A 19,175-nucleotide genomic window follows, 5' to 3' on the forward strand; every position below is an offset into this window, starting at 1 on the left:
GAGGAAAGGAGAGGTTCACCAGGAAAGAATGAGAGTCACAGGAGCTGTTGCAAGCCCTGCGTCTCCTTCTCTGTCCGCTGTGGAGAGCAGAGACAAAGGCAACTTGCAGGTCACAGAAGTCACACTGTGAGTGTGCTCTGTATCATTAGAGCCCAGAGAACGGGGACGATCGGCACGCAGATAGCACATTAGCGATAGATAATAGTGTCTAAATAAACACAGTCAGCCTTCCTCTCTGTCTCTAGACCCAAGCTTATCTATAAATACTCTAATGACGCCTAGCCAGCCAATTACCCGATTCTTGGAAGAGCCCCCTTATTAATGGCGTTGCAGTGAGGGAAGAAACATTAATTATTGGACACAGTGGGATCTTTTACGTTCTGTCTGGTCCGGACAGCACCAATTAATGCAACAATTATTATCAACGACCGAGGTGGTGTACTGAGAGCAGCCACCCCGGGTTGGCTTGACAGAGTACGAAGAACACACTTATCCAGGGAACTCTTTTTATGAAGTCTCTTCATCGCTGTGGAAGCTACTGGAGAAAAGCAGAGGGTGGCCAGAGGGTGTTATTTTTCTTCGGAGTTTCAGAACGGTACCCCAGGGGGATGGAGGTGGGGGAGATCTGTTACAGTGTGTTGCTGAGTAAGCCATACTGAAGGAACCACGTTCAGAGCAGGGCTACTGACTGGACCCTGTTCACCACCCTCCAGCCCCATTGCTTCAAGAAATGTCAGCATTTCCAATTCAGCTGCACTTAGTCCTGCCCCAGGACATTTGCACAAGTTAAACCCCATGCCTCCAAAATCCAGCCCTACAGCATTAGACCTTTCTGTTTTAGTTTTTGGCAGAGCATCTATTATTAATCATATTTAACAGCTGTATCTTATTATTTTATCACTGTTCCTCTCTCCCACAAGAATACATAGAGGCAGGGATTTTATTTTATTTTTTTCTCCAGCATTTACCCAGCTGTCTTGTGGACATCAGAGGATCACTAAATGGTTAGTGGCTCAATGAATAATCCCTCATGTAGAAACATTATACTTAAGACTGTCCAGACTGCCAGGCATTTCATGAACTACATCAGTTACTCTCTCACAAAACAAAATAGAGTAAAACAAAGCCCCAAGCCTGCCCAAAATATTCTATTAATAGCAGCACTTTTGGCGGATTCTGTATTCACTGGACTGGCACACTGAAAAAGCCACGACTTCCCTTCAGGAGCCTTGAGAAGCCACCCTGGCAAACAGCAGCCTCTGGACAAGGCCCTCAACCAAGCACTTGGAGTCGGCTCCAGAATGAACCCGTTCTGCACAGGTAGGAAGTAGTTACAGGAATGCTGCTGTTTTCCCTTCCTGGTGACGAGTGGAGATTTGCTTCTGGGAGGCTTTAATTATACAGCACTTCAGAAAATTGGTTCCTCTGAGGCTTTGTCCCCAGAGCCCGAGCCACGGCTGGGAGAGGTGGGTATGCTGAGTGGCTCTCCTACAGGAAGAGTCCAGCAAGAGCCTCTAGAAAGACATCCTTTAGGGTGTGAGCTACTCAGATGGGTGGGAGCAAGTCACAGGCAAACTCAGTGAGTTTGTTTAACCCTCTGAACCACGGTAACCCAGACAACAACAGTCAAGGTCTGGCACATGTGTAATTGGCTGAAATGAGCATCTCCTGAGATTTTCTCTATTATATATATATATATATATATATATATATATATATATATATATATACATATATATATATATATATATATAATATGTGTGTGTGTGTGTGTGTGTATACTGTGTGTGTACTGTGTGTGTACTGTGTGTGCATGTTCATGTACAAGTGCATATAAGTGTGTATGCCCGTGTGCATGAACATGATGTCTGTGTAGCCAGGGGTCAACCTAGGATATTATTTCTCAAGAGCCATCTATCTTATCCAGATGGTGTCTCACTAGATCTGGAGTTTACCTATTGATTAAGCTGGCTGACCCAGGGATCAATACATCTGCCTCTACTCTCTGAAACTGGACTTTGAAGTGTCTGAAACCATTCCCAGTTTTTCAACATGGGTGCTGGAAATTGGACGCAGGTCTTCATGCTTGCCCAACAAGCACTTTACCCACTATGCCATCTCTCCAGTCCTGCTCTCCAAATCCCTTAACAAAAATTCAATCTCTGAGGCAGTCATGGGATTCCTTAGCTGCTGTACAGATGTGGCCATGACAAGCATTCCCATCTCAAGCCTTCTAAAAACCCATCATCTGGGAGGGAGCCCCACAGAACACTCAGACATGACAGGGACACTCAGGGTGTCCTGGAGGGGGTTGTCTTGCCTTCATCTCCTGAAGTGACAATGACATCACCACACAGTGATCTCACAGCCTTTGCACGCCTCCAACACATTTGGTCTCCATGATACACTGGGACGCAGCATGGACTGTCCAGCTTCCAAGCTGTTAGGGACAGATAGGGTCTGTGATGTCCCCACACCCTCTTACTGATGAACTCAGCCGTGTGAGCAGAGCAGAACTCAGTCCATTTTAGTGCCATGTTTTGATGTGCCTGTGAGCCTATTGCCCAGTTCCTAGTGCACAGGGCTCAATGCCGAAGGGCTGTACAGATTCTGAGGGAGCAAGAACGTTAAACCCAGGCATGATTGCAAGGCCCCTGCTGCCAATGGTCTCTCCTCTCCCCTGAATACACACTTTGGGTTCCTGTTGGCATCTGTGGACACAGAACGAAAATATGTATGTTGTCTCACTTAGGTAGTTGGGAAGGAATAAGATGCCTGACCTGGCTTTGAGTCCTGGCTTTCTACTCTAGCCTGGGAATGCAGGGGTACAGGGAGTGATACTGGATTTAGTCTCTTAATCCCCTTGTGCTAAGATAGAAATGACAGCCACACTCCTGGTATTCTTAGGGTGCAGGGTGTGTTGATGTTGTCTGGGACAAAGATCACTCTAATCAACTGAAGGGGGACTGGCAACAAGTGTGGACATTCAGAAGGTGTTATGCCCTTGGGCATTTGACCAGTTTATCTCAATGTCTAATCTCAGAGACTTAGGTCTTGAGGACCCAAGGTGACTTGGACTGGTTGTGTCCCTGATTGGTCGCCTGGACTCTCATTCTTGAGGGTTTGATCCCACTCCCAAACCCACTAAGACAGATAAATGTTAGAAGCCAGAGTAGATAGTAGTGTGTGCTGTTAGAAATGTTAGAAGCCAGAGTAGTAGTGGTGTGTGCTGTTCAAGAAGGAACAAGGACTGTGGTTCAGATGCTGTAGTTCCCTGGGGGCAGCCCTCAGCGGAACTACAGCGGAGGACCAGCAACCATCTTTAAGTACCTCAGGTGTCTGTAGCCATAAAAATAACCCCATCAGGACAATTGCGACCACAAATCAGACTGTAAGTCAGATAGTATTGTCAAGACTTTGTGTTTGTGTGCAGGTCTGTGTGAGTGTGTATGTAGGGATGTGTGTGTGTGTGTAGGGGTGTGTGCAGGCGTGTATGTGCAGGTGTGTGCATGGGTGTGTGCATGGGTGTGTGTGTGTGTGTGTGTGTGTATGGATGATGTGTGTGTGTGTGCATGCGTGCACATGTAGGTATGTACAGGTCTCTCTGTGTGTAGTATACATGTGAAGACCAAAGACCACTCTTGTGTGCTCTTTCTCAGGTGCTATCTACCTTTCTGTGTGAGATAGTCTCTCACTGGTCTGGAGATTGCAAGTTGGTCTAGGCTGACTAGCCAGGGATCTCCAAAGCTCTTCCTGTCTGTGCCTTCTTAATACCAAGATAACAAATACACACTACTATGCCTGGCGTTTTTACATGGACTCTGCAGGTTTGAGCAAATGTTTTACCATCTGAGCTGTTCCCAGACCATGCTATTAATTATAGCACATCCCTTTGGAAACTACTGATCACTGACTTTGATCCTGGCATCTTTGTGTGTATACCTTTATGAACTGACATAGAAGAGGCTTTCCTTATGAGCAGTTAAGTGTGTGTGTGTGTGTGTGTGTGTGTGTGTGTGTGTGTGTGTTTCATTGAGATTTCCTATAGTCCCTCAAGTGACAGTTATGAATTCCAGATAGTTCCTTTCTTATGTCTGCCCATCCTGAATATATTTTCACCATCAACTCAGGTAGTTTGTGTATGTAGAAGCAGCTTGGCAGAAAAATATTCAGTTCAGATTTCATGGTCATGACTCTGAGATGGGGCCACTCCTTCCACCTTTCTCCAACCAACGCAATTGTCTTCTAGGTCACCTCCCTCAAATGCACAATGATTCCCAGTTTCCTGGTAAGTTGAAAAATATTGTAGTCAAATAAAAGACAAAATGATTTGCCATAAATAAGTGCTTCTAGTAATTTCCACTGTTACTCAAGACAAGAGTTATGCTTTAAATGGAGACTACAGCTAATCTCTAATCTGGTAATATGCATTCCACACAGATCTAGATGCTAGTGGAAAGACAGATGGTGTCTGAGGATGTCACAATTTAGATCTGGCAGGTCCCCTGAGACACATATGATGAAGGCTTGATCCTAGCTTGGTACTATTGGGAGGAGGTAGACATGAGGAGGTGGGGCATCCTGGGAGATCATTGTAGTTGTTGGGATACTTCTAAGTGTGTGGTAGGACCCCAGTCTCTTCCTCTTTCTCTCTCTCACTTCCAGCGATTGTGTGAGAAGTCCTGTTATGCCATAAGCTCCCACCATGATGAGCTATCTACCCATCCCACCCCCCACCAGGAACTTCAAAGCCACAGATCTATCCAGTTTGGACTGGACCTTCAACACTGGGAACCCAAGTGAACCTTTCTGCTCTATAAGTTAATTAGCTCAGATATTTATTGTAGTGATGGAAAGATGACCAGCACAGGTTTTACTAACACATAGCATCAGTGGAGTCTCGATCCTTACAGGTTTTCTGGCTTGTGTTCACGTTTGTACACCCTGTTGTACTTTGCTATCTTGATAGCTCCTGAAGTTCTGTGGCACACTCACACAGGGTGTGTATCTTACCTAATTCTTTGAACCGTGTGCTTCCTTTTTATTGGAAATCTCAAGCCTTTGAGCCATTTGATGATATCCCAGGTCTTTCTGTGCATTTCTGCCTGTTTGCTTAGCTGCCAGTTTCCAAAGATCTTCTAAACCTCCAGTAGGGAGGGCTCTAAGTGGACAAGGAGCAGTAGCCTTGAATTCATGCAATAGGTCAAACAATGACTGGCAGAGGTGATGTAATCAGTAATGGATTAGATCCACAAAGAATGTCATGCTACTGGAGATAGTTTTTGTCTAGCAGCAACAATACTGTCCTGGGGGCTCCCTGTGGCCTTTGAACAGCAGCAGACAGAAAGCTTCAGGTGGCTCTGAACTCTGGAATAGTGAAGGATGTGGGCTGAAGACGAGTTATTGGCTGAGCAGCCTTGTGCTCCTGGGAAAGTTCACTGTGTTTATAGGACAACTGTTTTTACATCTATAAAACTCAGACACTCCACTGCTGTGACACAAGGCCTAGAGGGTCAATTTCCGGGTCATGCTAAGCCTAACTCATTAATAGCAACCTATTAAAAAAGGAGAGAACTTTTTCTTACATTGATGCCCATTTGAAGATGTGGACCTTGGGGTTTTGTGTAAGAATGAATCACTGGAGGTGGAGTTGACACTGGGTTTTGATTGAAGTTTCAGGAAGAGTCTAGGGATGGGGTTGTGGAGATTGTTCAATGGGTAAAGTCTGTGTGGTACATGTAGGAGAACTCCATCACACACACAAAATAACAAACAAACAAACAAAACAAAACAAAACAAAAACCAGGTATGCCAATACACCTATAAGTCCAGTTGCTGCCACGGACACAAGTGGGTCCCTGGGACTTCCTTGCCAGACAGTTTAGCTGAAACAATAAGCCCAGATTCAGTAGAACTTTTTCCAAAGGTAGGGTAGAGAGCAAGTGAGGAAGTCACCTGCAACTCTGGCCTCCACCAGGCAGGCTGGATTGGTCATACACACATGTACACACATGTACATCCATCACACACATGCACAGTAAATAAAGAAAAGAGTCTTCCTAACAGCTGTGACCACACCACATGGATGGGAGATAGATGATTCTCATGGTGTGTTTAAAACATCTTGCAGCAACCCATCAAGGGGAGCGTGGGGTCCCAGGGAATTTCATAGTCTTAGAATGTGGTTGCTCCTCACAGAACGTATCAAGTGAAAGTAGCTAATTAAGTCCAAATTGCCATGACCTATAAATAAGAGATACAATATTACAGAAAGAATAGAAAGTATCCTAATCATTTCCCTGGTGAATTAATATTTAGATATAGTGAGATAAATAGAATAGTAGAATAAAATTTCCCTTTCCTCCATTTTCCTGTCCTCCTCCACTCTAGCTAGTACCATGTTAGTACCCCGGCTCTGATCAAAATTTAAAGTAACATATTTCAGATAAGCCATGCAGTTCATGTTCTAGTTCTATGTGCCAAGCAAGGTCTTTGAAGGACCCTTCTGAACATGAGCATTCAGGAGTCTGATTGTTCCCTGACATCCCTGACTGCCCACTGTGTGTCCACTGTGTGTTCCCTGAGGCCCTTTGAGGGCCCTGCTAGCACAAGGCATGACTGGCATATGAGGGGAGAACGTGTGTATTTGTCTCTGATTTTTCTCTCCTTTTCTCTCAGAACTAATAGGAGTCAAATATGTCACTGGGGAGGCAATCAGTGTTCACCCCCAGAATAGGATTTCTTGACATTGCCTCTCTGGATGAAGACAAACTTCTGCCTCATTCAGAACTCCTCAGGTAAGAAAGTCAATGCTACACACCACAGCACAGAATTGAGACTCTGCCTGGGGTATGACTTTCCTCTGAGTGGTATTGTCAATATGGGGGCAAAGATTCTAACTGCTTCTTCTCCTTGAGGGTCACTAATAGAACAGGCTTGATTCCCTGGAGGGTCTGGGAATAGCTGTGCTGTCCCACAAACTACAAGTTGATCAGAGCCAGGGTACCAACATGATACTAGCAGTTACTAGCTCAGGCCCGTAACTACGGACATTTAAGATAATTTTATCTGTTTCTCCTCACTTCCTTTGCTACGTGTGCCTTTTGTGCACCTAGGAAATGCAACTAGGCATCAAAATCTTTCTCTCCATGTCAACTTGACAACTGTTTTTTTCTCATTGGCCTATAATGACAGCTGGGAGGAAGTCCTGACTTTTACATGGAGACTGGGACTTTTGCATCTTACTTTGTGTGGTATTTACTTCCCTGGACACAGTTTCTCCCCCTTTTCCTCTCCCCTCCCCCCTCCTCCTCTTCCTCCTCCTCCTTCTCCTACTCTTCCTCTCTAGCCAGATGGTCTTGGTTTAGTCATGCCAGCTCTTTGTGCCTTCCTTTCCTCAGCTATTAAATGTTCATGGCCACGACTCTCACCTGTGCAGAGATTCCGAGCATAAAATGGTTGGGAAGAGATCCTGACCTTTGGTAAGGCTAAGCATCTATACGGAGCCCATAAAAGCTCCCAGAACAGCAGCCTCTTTTTGCATCTGGCAAACAACTCGGGAACGAATGATCCTTAGTTTCACATCTGGTTGGGAAAGGAGCAGGTCCTGGGTGGCCCTGATGTAACATACCTGTTGTTGGCAGATGCAAGAGGTTCGGGAAGTGGCCCATTTACTTGCATTTCACTAGGTTGTTGCAACTTGTTTCATCAACCCACAACCTTGGCCCACAGCCAGAAGGAACAGCCATAGCTTCTATGAATTGCCATCTCCAAGGTGCAGCTTCTTCAGCGATGAGAAGAGGGCATACACTGTGTGGTGATGCCATCCTACACTCACCGAGACAGATGCAGCCACGGAGCACACATTCGTCATTTGATTCCTTGGGGGACACCAGATCTATCATCAAGGAGGTGGGTGGTTTTGTGTGTTGGGGGTGGGGTGGGAGGATTGGCATGGAAGACAAACTTGAGTTTCCCAAGTCATCTAAGAACACGGAAAATTGATGATGGCTATATGATATGATGAAACTCCTCCTCTGTGGAAACCCCGAGGTCCTCTCAGCAGAGGACCAGAGCATCCCAAGCACCCAGAGGGGCAGAAGAAGTAGAGCCAGGCACCCTTGTATGTAAGGACCTGCACTCTGGAAAGATTTATCTTCCTTGGATTTCTGTACCACTAGCCCAGTTGGAGGCATTGAGTGCTGTGTTTAAAGACTCAGTAATACAGGAAGCCCAGAGGCTTTGAAATCCTTTTAGAATGAGGCTGAACAGGAAGGGAAAAATATATAGATGGAGGCTGAGGAAATGGCACAATGAGTACAGTTTGATCTCCGGCATCTCATGATAAGCTGGGCATGATGGAGCCCACCGTGATTCTAGTATCAGGGACTTATAGCCAGGTTGAGACTACTGTACCCCATGTCAGTGAGAGAAAACTTACAAGATGGATGGCACATGAGGAATGACACTGGTTGTTGACCTCTAGACCTCTCAGACATACAGACACACCCAGAACCCCACACAAAGACACATAGACATAGACACACACACAGAATTATACACAGAGAGAGACACACAGACACAGGCACACACACAGACTCATACACAAAGATACAGACACACACAGACACACACACATGGAATCATACACAGACACACACAGAGATCTTACCCGCGTTCTCACGACCGGCCAGGAAAGACGCAACAAACCAGAATCTTCTGCGGCAAAACTTTATTGCTTACATCTTCAGGAGCCAGAGAGCAAGAGAGCAAGAGAGCAAGAGAGCAAGAGAGCAAGAGAGAGAAAGAAAAAGAACAAGAAAGCAAGAGAGAGAAAAAGCAAGAACAAGAGAGAGAAAAAGCAAGAACAAGAGAGAGAAAAAGCAAGAACAAGAGAGAGAAAAAGAATGGCAAAACCCCATCCCTTTTAAGGAGAATTATCCTCCAGCCTAGGACGTATTACTCCCTGATTGGCTGCAGCCCATCGGCCCAGTTGTCATCACGAGAAAGGCAGAACACATGGCGGGAAAACTGCCCCTGCACGTGTGCAGATTATGTTTACCACTTAGAACACAGCTGTCAGCGCCATCTTATAATGGCAAATGTGAGGGCGGCTCCCAACATCTCCCCCTTTTCTTTTAATAAGAGCAATAGGCCACCCATATTAATGAGAGTGGAGATAGAGGTCAAATCCCCAGTGTGCAGGTAAAGGAGCCATGTACAGGATTAGCTCTTAGGCTCACAGGCTTTTACCCAGAGCAACCCTGACCTGCTCCCGTGTCGTTTTTCCTGGGGGAAGGGAACTAGGACACTGAACCTTCATGAAAGATGACATGTCTCCCTAGAATAGGCTCATATATGCCGCAGAGCCCTTCTACTGCAGTGCTTAGCCGTGCAACTCTCTCAGGCTGCTGAAGCACACTCACTCTATCCCGTGCAATGAGACTAGCCTCGTGGGGTGCAAGAGCTGAATGGCCAGCGACCTATTGCTTAAGCATAGATAACCATATATCAGGGGAAGCACCATGCTCTAGAGCTGCAAGTGCCTGGGCAATAACCACCTTGTCTCTCCTAGTTTAGGCCTTAAGCTTACAGACCAACCAGAGAAGCAACACTAATCCACAGCAAAGTGTATCTCCAAATAATATCAATCCCACCCATTCTTTAAAGAAGGAAAATGCTGAGGAGATCCAATTGGGTAATCCTTTGATCAGGGACAGGTCCAAGCGCGTGGAGTTGACCTGAATGATGGCAATTCTCAATTCCCGAAGTGTCTGATCAAATTCAGCCGTCCAATTCTGTAACATATACTGAGAAAGACTTTTTGACAAATTAGCTGCCCTAGTAAATTTCTCATACTGAATGGAAGTAACGCATAATGAGGGGTCCCCCAAGCTCCCGACAAACCCTAAGCCAGTTTTGTAAACCTTTGTTCTTTCTTGAGGCTATGGCCGCTCGGCACTCCTGTGTAGCTTGCTCATAAATAAGCTATTCTACCAGAGGTGCGGCTTGCTCTGAATCTCCAAAAATATGCTCTGCTGCCTCTGTCATTCTGGCCACAAAATCTAAGAATGATTCCTGAGGTCCCTGGACGATCTTTGTTAGTTGTCCAGTGGCTTCACCTGCTCCGGAGAGCGCCTTCCAGGCCCTAATAGCCTTTTCATCTGATTCAGAACTATTAAGAACTGGCTCCTTGAGCTCATCTAGTGATGAGTATAGGCTCCTTCTCCTAGAGACCTCCGCTAATTGATCTTTTTTCTTTTCTTTTTCCTTCTCCTTCCTTCTAATCTCTCCCCAGGTATTCTTACCTGACCTAAACTTTTCCTCAGGTTCAAGACCCGTGGAAAGGCCTGTATACTTATTTTGTGTACCATATTTCCTCTTTGCTCCTACTCTCTCTCCCCGCTTTACTTCTGATAGATTGCCCTGAATTTCATCCAGAATTTTCAGCCCTGCCTTAACCGCTTGATAACATGTGAAAAGGAACAAAAAGGCTCCTAACACTAGAGAAAGTTCAAGGCCAAACATACCTTGTAAAGCTATTTCTCACTTTACTTCTGATAGACTGTCTTGAATTTCGTTAGAAAGTTCAAGGCCAGACTTACCTTGTAAAGCTATTTCCCACTTTACTTCTGATAGACTGTCTTGAATTTCGTTAGAAAGTTCAAGGCCAGACGTACCTTGTAAAGCTATTTCCCACTTTACTTCTGATAGACTGTCTTGAATTTCGTTAGAAAGTTCAAGACCAGACTTACCTTGTAAAGCTATACTTACGGGTACCCTGTTCCCCAGCTGAAGAGTTCTGAATTCACGCAGTTGAATCCTTCTCAACAGTCTGTTTTACGGGAACACTTCATTACCACCATTCCCCAGCTGAAGAGTTCTGAATTCACGCAGTTGAATCCTTCTCAACAGTCTGTGTTGTGGGAACACTTCATTACCATGACCCGCACTTCTCGTTCCGGAATGAAGAATCTTCCTTGCGCCGGTGATGGTTAACTCCCGCCCCGAGTTTTCTTGTCCCGGGTTTTTTCGTCCCGGGTTCTTTCTTCCCGCGTTTCGGCACCAACTCTTACCCGCGTTCTCACGACCGGCCAGGAAAGACGCAACAAACCAGAATCTTCTGCGGCAAAACTTTATTGCTTACATCTTCAGGAGCCAGAGAGCAAGAGAGCAAGAGAGCAAGAGAGCAAGAGAGAGAAAGAAAAAGAACAAGAAAGCAAGAGAGAGAAAAAGCAAGAACAAGAGAGAGAAAAAGCAAGAACAAGAGAGAGAAAAAGCAAGAACAAGAGAGAGAAAAAGCAAGAACAAGAGAGAGAAAAAGAATGGCAAAACCCCGTCCCTTTTAAGGAGAATTATCCTCCAGCCTAGGACGTATTACTCCCTGATTGGCTGCAGCCCATCGGCCCAGTTGTCATCACGAGAAAGGCAGAACACATGGCGGGAAAACTGCCCCTGCACGTGTGCAGATTATGTTTACCACTTAGAACACAGCTGTCAGCGCCATCTTATAATGGCAAATGTGAGGGCGGCTCCCAACACAGAGAGACATACACAGAGACACACAAATACACACAGACTCACACACAGAGACATACAGACACAGAGACACACAGAGACTCACACACACACACACACACACACACACACACACACACACACACACACACTGAAAACCTGTGTAGATAGTCAACTAGTTAAGAATGGTCCGGTATAGACTGAATTGTCAGTGTTGGTGCATGTGAGTGTTAAGAGCATAACTGGGGCTTGATGGTCTAAGATTATCAGTGTTGACTGTGTGGTGTTCATCAACTTACTCCACCTTTCTGAGCTACAGACCTGAAATCTCATAGGGTTGTCAGAAAAAGCAGTCAGGTCCCCAGACCTGTCCCCTCCTCCAAGTGACCATTCCTGATCAGCTAGAGCTCTTTAGGCTGCCAAGAGGCCTGTTGTGCCCTTCCCAGTAGCCTTCCACCTCATACCCTGCTTTGATGCTTCTCCAGCATGTGACAGTGTACGATTCTCTTCATTGCCTTCTCACACATTTTTCCTCACTGCTAACATCACTAGACCACTGGTTCTCAACCTAAGACCATCCAAATACACAGATATTAACATTATACTTCATACTAGTAGCAAAATTACAGTTATGAATAACATAGTTGGGGTCACCATGGCATGGGGGACTGTGTTAAAGCTCACACCATTAGGAAGGTTGAGAATCATTGCCCTATACTGAGACAGAGATTATGTATGTATGTATGTATGTATGTATGTATGTATGTATGTATGTATTTTTAAATTTTTATAAAAGATTTATTTATTCATTTTATGTATATGGGTTCACTGTTGCTTTCTTCAGACACACCAGAAGAGGGCATCTGATTCCATTACAGATAGTTGTGATCCACGATTTGTTTTTTGGGAATTGAACTCAGGACCTCTGGAAGAGCAGTCAGTGCTCTTAACCACTGAGACACCTCTGCAGCCTGCCTTTCTTCCTTCCTTCCTTCCTTCCTTCCTTCCTTCCTTCCTTCCTTCCTTCCTTCCTTCCTTCCTTCCTTCCTTCCTTTCTTTCTTTCTTTCTTTCCTTCCTTCCTTCTTTCTTTCTTTCTTTCTTTCTTTCTTTCTTTCTTTCATTTTACTTCCAATCACAGCCCCACTCCTTCCTCTCCTCTCAGCCCTACCCTTATAAATCCCTTCCCCAGTACCCCCTTCCCTTTTCAAGGAAGAGGAAGGCCTGCTTGGGTACCAACATCCAGTCCCCAAAGGACTAAGCACCCCCTCTTCCACTGAGGCCCAAACAGGCATTCCAGCTAGAGGAGGGGGACAAAATGGCAGGCAACTGAGTCAGAGACAGTCTCTATTCCAATTGCTAAGAGGCCCACATGAAGACCAAGCTGCACATCTGCTCCAAATGTGTAGGGGGCCTTGATTCATCTCTGCGTGCTATTTGGTTAGTGGTTCAATCTCTATGAGCCTCCATGGGTCAAGCATAGTTGACTCTGTAGGTCTTGTGGTATCCTTGACCCCCCCCCCCAGCTTGTTCTATTCTATCCCCTACTCCCACAAGACTCCCTGAACTCCACCTGACGCTTGGCTGTGGGTCTTTGCATTTGTTTCCATTTGATGGTTGATGAAGCCTTTCAGGAGATATTTATACTATAACACTGTCTGCAAGTATATCAGAGTTATCATTAATAGTGTCGGGGTTGGCTTTCTCACATGGGCTAGGTCTCAAGTTGGGGCAGTCTTTGGTTGGCCATTTCCTCAGTCTCTGCTCCATCTTTATCCCTGCACATCTTGTAGGCAGGACAAATTTTGTGTTGAAGGTTTTGTGGGTGGGATGTTGTCCCCCTCTCTCCACTGGAAGCTCTCTGTAGCTACTTCAGTCTCCATATCCCCCAATGGTAGGAATCTCAGATAGGGTCACCCCTGTAGACTCCCTGGAGCCTCCCCTGTCCCAGGTCTCCCAAAAGTCCCAGAAATGCCCCCCAACAATTTCCATTTTCACTCCTATCCCTCTCCTGCCCCCATCTCAACATCTGATCCCCATACCCTTTCCCTTCTTCAACTTCTTTCTCATCCAGTTCCCTCCTTCCATCTACCTCCAATGACTATTCAGTTTCCCCCTTCTGAGTGAGATTCATGCATCCTCCCTTAGGACCTCCTCATTACTTAGTTTCTTTGTGTCTGTGTATTGTAGCATGGTTATCCTGTACTTTATGGGTAATGTCCACTTATAAGTGTATACATACCATTTGTGTCTTTTGCGGTTTGGGTTACCTCACTAAACACTAAGGCTAAGGATACCATCAATAGGACAAAACGGCAGCTTACAGAATGGGCAAAGATCTTCACCAGTCCTACATCTGACAAAGAACTAATATCCAAAATATATAAAGAACTCAAGAAATTAGACAACAACAAACCAAATAACCCAATTAAAAATGGGGAGCAAAACAGAGAATTCACAACAATTCTTGAATGGTAGAGAAGCTCTTAAAGAAATGTTCAGTGTCTTTAGTCATCAGGGAAATGCAAATCAAAATGACTTTGAGATTCCACATTACAACCATCAGAATGGCTAAGATCAAAAACTCAAGTGACAGCAGATGCTGGTTAGGATATGAAGCAAGGAGAACACTCCTCCACTGCTGATGGGAGTGCAAACTTGTACAACCACTTGGGAAGTCAATCTGGTGGTTTCTCAGAAAATTGGGAACAGTTCTACCCTAAGACCCAGCTAAACCACTCCTGGGCATATACTCAAAAGATGAGCCTCTCTACCACAAGGACACTTTCTCAATTATATTCATATCAGCTTTACTCATAATATCTGGAAACTGGAAACAACCTAGAACTCAACTGAAGAATGGATAAAGAAAATGTGGTATATCTACACAATGGAATACTATCCAGCTTTTAAAAACAAGGACATCGTGAAATTTGCAGGCAAATGAATGGGATTAGAGGTTCTTGAAGACGGGATCTAGGGAGGTGATAATTTAGTGAGCAAGGACATGCCTGGCTTCAGTGTGAACCTTTTCTCTAGAGCCAGCTGTGTGTCCATGAAGTCTCCACTTCCACTTAACGTTGTTATCAGGAAAGAGCTTGAGGGAGGGGACAATCTACAGTGGACAAGAATTTCACAGTGGAAGCTGATGCCATGAGATGATAGCTCACAGAACAGTGGAGTCACCCATGTAAAAGTTTTCATTCTTTCCTTCTCTGTTCTGTTCTCTGCATGGAGTCTTTCTCTGTCTCTTTCTGTGTTTCTCTCTCTCTGTCTCCCTTTGTGTGTGTGTGTGAGAGAGAGGGGGGGGAGAATGCTTTTTGCATCTATGGGTGCAGATATTGCAAAGTTTATGGCAGCCCTAAAAACTGGTGAAAGAAAGAAAAAAACCAGCAAAGAGTTTTCAACCTCTCCTTTTACAAAATTAATGATTTCATGTTTAATGCCAGTTGTAGCAGCCGTGGGGTGAGTTCATGTGTTAACGTGCAAACTGACCAAATGAGTCAGCTTAGATGGCAAAGCTCGTGTCTTTGGACTTGGCATCTTCCTTTCAAAATAATATTCTGGGTTGTTTTTCCCTATGAGGTTACATTAGGACATTTTATTTTTCTTGAAATAACCCTACTTAAAAAATGATGTTTTTTCACAAGTGTCTGAGAACTCTGGGGCACAGTGGGCTCTCCTTTTACCTGGAATGATAGGAAGCTCAAAGGGAATTTCAGCATGTCGTGATAGAGCCAGCCCTTGTGGTGGGGCAGTTCTTTTATTTACTACATTTTGAAATAAAGCAGGAATAAATGAGGAAATGTGTTTTGGAAACGCAATTTTCTTATGAAAACTATGTTGCCGAGTTTTCTTGCTGGGAAGCAACAGATACTAATAGTTGCTCACTTGTGACCGTGTGCATGGTTGACCCTGCTCTGGCCTCAGTTTCTCCTGTTATCCAAGGAGTTTGGACCAGGGAGGGTCCTTCTGGGCACTGCAGGTTGAAAACACTTCTGCTGCTAATATGATCTCATGAACATGAAACCGTTTCATATTTCTATCTCAGAGTTTTCTGTGTAGTTGTTTCTGATCCCAAACATTTTGCCTTAGGCTGTATTGTTCTTTCTTTAGAATGAAATGGTACTTGTAGGTAGTTCGGGTACATGGAAGAGACCATGGCATAGCTACTCTGCTTGAAGACTGTGTGTGAAGAATCCATACTTCTTTCTCATCCCACTGAGTCCAGGGCACCTCCGGATATCACTAAGAGTTTCAGCTGCAGCTCTACAGGACGCATGGACACATGTAGGATTCAATCACTGTTTGAAACCTTGCTGTCCTGAACCTGGCCTGGATCATCGACTGCTCAAGAACATGTCAGACCTGAGGCCGCTTGCCGGTGAAGATCATAGGAGACCAGTGGATGGATGTGGTCAAAAGTTAGTTCTGATTCAGGAGTCCTATTCCTGGGTCCTTGGATACCCCTTGCCGTTGCCGCTCATTATTGATTTGGGTGACAGAGATGTTCCTGGAATTACATAGTTGAGTTTTTCTTGTGTTTGCCCCGGGGTGATCTGTGACTTGTGGGGCAGGGGTGCTGGGGTTACGATCATCATTTCCAAACTTTTCAATGGCAAATTGAATTTCTTTTGAACACTAGGGGCCCTTTAAACGGTAGTTTAAGTATTCAATTTGCGCTTAGAGGGCACTGGGGAGGAGGGTGAGTGCAAAGGGAAGGAGTTCCCAAAACCTATGAAAGAGGGATGGAAACCATTGTGGAGTTTTGCAGGGAAGACTTTTTTTTTTCTCTCCCTGATTGAAATATTGCTTTAAAGCATTGGCAGGCTTACAGAAGTAAAATGAAAAACAAATCCCACAAAAATCCTGGAGGACCATAAAACCAGCAAATAAAGTGGCACAAAGTCCTTTGATTTCAGTACTATTTTTCAATAACAGTGCTGCATTCCACCCAGAGTGAATTTATCTTGAGGGAGGCTCTCTGCACTGTGCTATGGAGAGCTTACAGCAATATTTGGTGGTCAGTGTTGGGATAGGATAATATAGAATTACACATGCACTGAAATGGGTGTGGGCTTACAAAACCAGAAAGGCCTGAGTTCTAATTCCTTCTTCTCTCAGCCTTCTTAACTAGGAGCTATCCTCTCAAGGCAAAGGTTTTTGCTCAGTGTTATACTCAGTGGGCAGCTGTGGAGATTCCTGAGCAGATAAAATATAACAGCTGCAAGAAGGGTGTGTACAGACAGACATCTGGACTAGCAAGACACAAAGGAATGATTCTGTATTTTTGGTCCAGAGTTTTGTGAGCTATCTCTAGAGCCACACAGGCTTCATACTCCAGTGGTACAAAAATCCACAGCTGTGTTCTTGGCTTTATTTACACTTGTGAGATTCATCCAGCTTTACCAGAGAAAGCTTTCAAACCAAAGGGTTAGCAGTGTGGCTTGGGGTAGGGAATGCTTGCCTAGCATGAATGAGGTCCTGGTCCATTTCTAACACCACCAGAACAAAGCAAAGCAAAACAAAACAATATACAATTTCTGAAAAATGGATATTAAAAGGAAAACACACATCACATACAATCCTAGAAAAAGACATGTATATAAATGCAATGTTTTCATAGAAATGTATTGTTGACAATTTCCCTTCAAAAAATCAGTTGGATTTATTGAGATTTTCAGATGTGTTAGAATATTTGAAGACAACATCCCTATATCCATGGTCCTTGCCATCAGATGGATCATAGGTGTGATAAATACAGCAGAGAACAGGGAGCCCCAACACTGAGGCTGTTAGCTTAGCCTTTCTGGATGTTGTACGAGTTCTGTAAAGGTGCCTTAAAGACAGGTGCTTTAAGCTGGAATCCAAAGTAGAGAAAGGTGGAATTAGGGAACACCTTGCACAACAGCAATGGCCTGGTGTGGTGTATGGAGGATGAGATTCCCTTGACTACTTCTCACACTAAACATGTATGTGTGTACCATGGAACACACACATAAAGGCAAGCATTACATGGAATGGGATGCTGTCCTGACATAGGCAGTATCAGCAGATATTGAAAGTGCTATTGGGAGCCAGTGAGATGGCTCAGTGAGCAAAGGCAGATGCAGCCAACACTGATGACTTGAGTTCAATTGCCAGGACCAAGATAGAAGGAGGGAATGAATTCTCATGGCTGTACTCTGCCCTTCACAATTCATGCCACGACTTGTGTACCTTTCCCCAAGTAAATCAAAATAAAAAAGAGGAACCACCATTGAAGACCTTTTCCAACCACCAGTGATCTCATCCGTGGATGGCCAATTATATACACTTACAGTGGCCATAGCTTAAAACGCTCTCCAAATGTGGGTGGCCTGGGATTCAAACATCCCATCAGGCATCCTCCTCTGTCATCATTCAGCTCACTGAGAGGCCAATGACTTCTTCCCTGGGAGCTGTGCTCACAAGAGGATGGACATTCCAGTGTGTGTCAAACCAGCAACATGCAGAGTTAGCACTTGGGGCTGTGGGCCAGTTAGTTGCATGGCTTGGCTGTGTTATGAGTTAAGTAGAATGTTGTGGGTTGACCTGCTAAGCCTGAAAACTAGACACTCTACTCTATATTTCTTTTGAAAAACAGACTGTGGTCCAGACAAAGCCTATGAAGACACACCTAGAACATGAATACTTCCTATGAAGCAGGGGACACTTTCTTTTTCTTTTTTCTTAATTTATTTTTATTTATTTATTTTTTATTACATATTTTCCTCAATTACATTTCCAATGCTATCCCAAAAGTCCCCCATACCCTCCCCCCCACTTCCCTACCCACTCATTCCCATTTTTTTTTTTTTTTGGCCCTGGCGTTCCCCTGTACTGGGGCATATACAGTTTGCGTGTCCAATGGGCCTCTCTTTCCAGTGATGGCAGACCAGGCCATCTTTTGATACATATGCAGCTAGCGTCAAGAGCTCTGGGGTACTGGTTAGTTCATAATGTTGTTCCACCTATAGGGTTGCAGATCCCTTTAGCTCCTTGGGTACTTTCTCTAGCTCCTCCATTGGGAACTCTGTGATCCATCCAATAGCTGACTGTGAGCATTCACTTCTGTGTTTGCTAGGCCCCGGCATAGTCTCACAAGAGACAGCTACATCTGGGTCCTTTCGATAAAATCATGAATCTTTTGCTGTTAACCGCTGACTGTCTTCCCAGACCCAAAGAATAAGTGTTTTAACTGACGCCACACAGGCAGCTCACAACCACCTGTAACTCCAGCTCCAGGAGGATTCAATACCTTGGCCTCCTTGGGCATCAGCGCTATCCCACCATATGCATAGTTGAAAAAAAGAATTAAAATAAATATTTTGTGGAATATTTATTCTTTGAGACTTTCAAACAGCCATTTGAAGAATTTTATATTATTCCCCCCTGTAAGCTCTCCTGCATCTTTTCTCCAGCATCTCTCCCTCCCAGTTTCCTGTCATATGTATATCCCATTGAGTCACATGGGTATGAGGTCATCCACTGGGGTGTAAACAATCCAGGAAGAACCACAACCCTAGAGCAAACTGATTCTCCCTCCTCTAGCAGCTATCAACTATCCATAGCTCCTCAGCTAGGGATGGGGTTACCTGGCTGAATCCTATATAGATCTTGTGCAGGCAGTCACAGCTGC

The 19,175-nt window shown here is 44.7% G+C and overlaps 1 long non-coding RNA gene across 3 annotated transcripts; it reads left to right on the forward strand.

The window, feature by feature from the left end:
• Positions 1–1,242: 1,242 nt before the first annotated feature.
• Gm19956 lies at positions 1,243–16,428 on the forward strand. Of its 3 annotated transcripts, none has more exons than XR_001782707.2 (4): positions 1,243–1,320; positions 6,679–6,797; positions 7,689–7,911; positions 15,632–16,428. It is a non-coding gene; the product is annotated as a predicted gene, 19956 (long non-coding RNA). The 3 variants fall into 3 exon arrangements; XR_001782708.1 differs by lacking the exon at positions 1,243–1,320 and adding an exon at positions 7,401–7,481 and having other exon boundaries at positions 6,625–6,797; positions 15,632–16,297; XR_386850.3 differs by lacking the exon at positions 1,243–1,320 and having other exon boundaries at positions 6,625–6,797.
• Positions 16,429–19,175: the final 2,747 nt, after the last annotated feature.

Source organism: Mus musculus, chromosome 19 (assembly GCF_000001635.26).
Source record: "Mus musculus strain C57BL/6J chromosome 19, GRCm38.p6 C57BL/6J".
Taxonomy (NCBI): domain Eukaryota; kingdom Metazoa; phylum Chordata; class Mammalia; order Rodentia; family Muridae; genus Mus; species Mus musculus.